Consider the following 4,732-nt stretch of genomic DNA (forward strand, 5'->3'; position numbering starts at 1 on the left):
CCCGTCCGGCTGTCCTCGTAGACAAGCGCGTACCGCGTACGTCTCCAAGCTCGCCTCCAGGTTTCGCGGGGAAAGGGTAAGAGTCAGAGGCGGAGGCAGCCGCGGCGCGCGGGGGGATGGAGACATGGAGTACCGCAACAAGCTTGTGCTCGCGCCCATGGTTCGCGTGGTATCTCCTCATTACCCGAGCTCCCCCTCGAATCCGTGCACTGGATTTACTAGCCTTCTCTCCCCTTCGAGGGCGGATGAATTCGAGTTTGGGTTTGAGTTTTGCTCTCAAGCTTCTGGATCTCTAGTTTTGGGTCTCTGATTCCGGATGAATAGTTAATTTCTCAGGATCTAGAGTTGGAAGCACATAGCATAGATGATCGTGTTCACTTTTCGTTTTGTTTCAGAAGTAGGTAGGCGTGCTGTCCAATTGATGACTGCAGTTATGGGATAGTGTATTGATTTTAGCTCTTCGATTGTATTTTAGCTTTCATATAATTTGAATCAGTTATGTGACACTGGAAGTATATTTAATGTGAATACGTATTGAAACGCGGACGTGCGCATAGCGCAGTGGGAGCGCTCCATGGGACATGTGGGATTCTGGCACCCGTTCCGCACCTGCCCCTGCCCTCCAATGAAGGGCGTGCATTTGGGGCCGCACTTGTAAAAAAAAAAACGTATTGAAACTGCAAACCGTTGATGGCTGGACATGTGGGATTCTGGCGCCCAAGTAAGCTATTAGAAACAACAAGTTAGGGGTCGTTTGGACTCGTGGGATTGCTACGGGATTACGGTTTGGATCAAAGTCCTTCGCGTCCAAACAGGCCCTTGGTGTCTAGAGCTAAGGTATCTAGGCTGCAGGCCTGCAGCTTTATTTGATTACACAAATTTACCTTTCTCATGCCTTGACCGAAAAACTTGAGACGATTAATTGTGTTGTTCTGCTGCCCAATTAATTTTGTATCAAACAAGTATTGAATTAATCAAATAAAAGTTAGGTGATTACTATTTTTGCCGATGCTAATATCAGGGGCCTTTAGATTGTTCTCCTGTATTTCTGCTCCTGAATAAGTATGTGGGCTGACGATACCTTTCACTAAATGAATTGGCATTATTTACCTTGACCGATGAATTCCCATGCTACAATTGCTGCGAATAGAGTAGTAATCCTCCACGATCTCAGAGGATTTGCTCAACATGTTGAGCTCAAGAGCACCAGAACTCCCTTTAGCATGGGTCATGTTGTATATCTCATGCCTAGAAACTTTTTGATTGATCTATTCTGTGTCTGAATTTTCCTTTCCAAACTTACTTTCTTATCTAGCATCTGCCTCATTTTGTTAATTATGTTTGCAGGGCACCTTACCATTTAGGCTACTGTCTGCTGAATATGGTGCTGATATTATTTATGGAGAAGAAATAATCGATCATAAATTCTTGAAGTGTGAACGTGTTACAAATGGTATTATAGTTCAATTGATATTTGGCATTTTATATAATCTATCGATCTTACAACTATGTCCTCAATAGTGGTTAAGCCTACTCATCAATTGCCGTTAAGGATGATGCATATCATAGTATCATTGCAAATAACTTTACCCCAATAATATTGCATCTGAAGTCAATGGTTGGAAATATTTATGTTAAATGATTCTTGGATGATAAAAGCTTTGTAGTGGAGAAGGATTGAATAGATGTTAGGATAACTTTAGTAATGCTTTGTGAAGCAAAGTAAAAGCTCATTTACACATAAGGCTAGGCACCTTCTAGCACTCCCAGGATTTGTTTTGTTTTGTTTCATGTGTTGTCAGATTTATTGGATTTGTGCTTTGTGTGGTATGATTCCATTCATCCAAATAATGTTGTGCTATGTTGTCCAGAATCTCTTGGGACTACTGATTTTTTGGAGAAAGGAACTGATAATGTGGTTTTCGAACCTGCCCACAAGAAAGGGGTAGAGTTGTATTCCAAATGGGCACATCAGATGCTGTTAGGGCAATTAAAGCTGCTCAGATAGTGTAAGCTTTATTTCTGGAACTATTTAGTCTCCAAATTCTGAAGTATGTTAACTGAAATTACTCTGGGTTATTAGAGCCAGGGTTGCTACCTAAATTTGTTTAATCTGCTTTGCTTCTTTCTTTAATCATATGTTTTCATCCTCACAAGGTGCCGTGATGTTGCTGCTATAAATATCAACATGGGTTATCCAAAATCTTTCTCTCGTAGTGGAGGAATGGGTGCCGCATTACTCTCCAAACCTGAGCTTATACATGATGTACTTGCTCTTATTGTTTTATTTTAATTTTTACCCCGTAAATTCACTGCACTTATTCAGGCTATGCATAGTATGCCATGTAGATTTTGACAGCATTGCGGAGGACTTTGATCGCAACAGTGACATGCAAAATCCGTCTTCTGAGCACACCTCAGGACACTGTAGAGTTGGCACGTCGGATTGAGAAAACTGGTGTTCCTGCTCTTGCTGTCCATGGAAGGTAAAGACACATAGAGTTACTTTTGAGTTCTGGTAGATAACTATAACCATTCTCACACTCAGTCTAGAAGCATGCAATTTACCATCTCCATTTTCCAATTATATCCATATGTCCACCTAGTTAAATTCTTGGGTATGAGACTCCAAATGCGTGGCAAAGTGGGTGAGGTGGTTGTGTTTGGTTGTTTTTTCTTGATTTAGGTGTTGCTCCTCTTGGGGTGGGTGTTTCGGTGTATTTCCTTCCCGGATTTTTGGTGTTCTATTCTCTTCTCCTTGATTTTTTTTATCGGCGCTTCCCCACGGCGCGGTCTTCGTCGGAGACCTAGGGGGTGCGGGACGGGGGCTCGAACCCCTGTCGGTTCAGCTCCATCCGGGAGCGCTGCCACCGAGCTCCATGCCTCCATGCTCGTCCGCAATTTTATTGGCGCTTCCCCACGACGCGATCTTCGTTGGAGACCTGGGGGGTGCGGGACGTTGCACGAATGAATGGCAGAGTTCATGCTTATATATATATATATATATCATACCCCCCCAAAAAAGAGAACCTTTACGGTACACTATGATACTAGATAGTAGAGAGTATCATTGTTGTGATCCAACCATCCATTTTAGTAGGTATTATTGTAATTATCTTGATACCCTTAGGGGTATAGACGTCATTGACTGATCGGATTTCGGACCTTCGCTACCCATCATCGACCGACCGACGGAGGATGGAAACCCTAATAAATGAAATGAACAGAATAAGTGAAAGCTTATGCGAAGAATAAACTAATATTTTGACATTCCCTAATTAAACATATAATTTACAAGTTTATCATAATTTTTTTTCCAATCCTACCCTTATGATACACATGATACTCTTTAATGATACTCATGATACTGATGGGCGATAGAGTATCATTGGGCCAATCTAAACCACCGGATGAAGAAAATGGACGGTATGCACTCATTTAGGTGTACTGTAAAAGTCCTCAAAAAAAAAGGGGGGGGGGGGGAGCTGCTTTCTATTGACTATCTAGTATTTTTCTTTTTCGAGTCATTACTTTTACAATAATGAAACTGAATATGACGTGGAATAATGTCAAGTATCAATGTTTCATTTTTGGTTTCCCTTATGTTGGTCTCCTTTAACAATGCAGAAAGATCAAAGACAGGCCAAGAGATCCTGCCAAGTGGGATGAAATTGCCGATGTTGTGTCCACACTGTCGATTCCAGTTATAGCAAATGGAGATGTCTTTGATTATGAGGATTTTAAAAGAATTAAAGATGCTACAGGTTTGTGTTTCAATTAACACTGTCATTTGTCAGTTTGCTCTGTTCAGTATGGGTTGCTTCACCTATATCAGTTAACAATCTTGAAATTGCCTTTTCTCTTGCCCAAATGCAAATATGCATTTATTAGGACTGCTGCAATACTTCAATCATTTCCTAAACGCTATATGATATTAAACATCTGAAGTAACCAATAACTTGGAGTGCATTGGCAGATGGATCTTTGTTTGTTGTTATTTCAGGTGATAGTTGATATCTTGGTTTCTATAACTGTTAGGTGCTGCTTCTGTGATGGTTGCTAGAGGTGCCATGTGGAATGCCTCTATCTTTTGTGCCAAAGGCAAAAAACACCTTGGGAGGATGTCAAAAGAGAGTATGTAAGGAATGTATTTGATTTTGCTTTCGTGTTTGTTATAGGACGTCCTATTTACTTCACATGGGTGCAAAAGCATATTAAACTTTTATACTTCTATGAGCTTCCATTAAAGTTACTAGTAGTTGCATGTTTTTTCTGCTTGCATTGATTACTGACATCATATTACACTGTTACTCTGTGGAGCAGAGCATATTGTGGGACAATGATGTGAAGAGCACGAAACATACCTTGAAAGAAATGATGATGCACTATTCTTGCCTTGAACTATCTGAAGGGAAAGTTATTATTAAGTGTGATACATCAGCAGATTTAGCGTAAGTTCAGCCAACTTTTATTTGTTTTCTTTTGCACATGACGTGTTCACTAAGCAGTATATTTTGACATTACTTAGAAGGTTTGCAACTCATTACTAGTTGACTCATGGATAGTGTTGTCCATGTTGTTGTCTTAGGATGGGTCCATTCGCATTACTAAAATACGTGCCATGCGCCCATGCCAAATACCTTTTTTTTTGTTATGCCATTATTCCATTTATCTGGATCCAAATTTGTTGGATGCTAGCAACCTGTTTAAGGCATTTTTCTTGTACTCTTCC

The 4,732-nt window shown here is 40.7% G+C and overlaps 1 pseudogene; it reads left to right on the forward strand.

Moving 5' to 3' along the window:
* LOC133888535 (uncharacterized) lies at nt 1–4,455 on the forward strand (annotated as a pseudogene).
* Nucleotides 4,456–4,732: the final 277 nt, after the last annotated feature.

Source organism: Phragmites australis, chromosome 13, assembly GCF_958298935.1.
Source record: "Phragmites australis chromosome 13, lpPhrAust1.1, whole genome shotgun sequence".
NCBI lineage: Eukaryota > Viridiplantae > Streptophyta > Magnoliopsida > Poales > Poaceae > Phragmites > Phragmites australis.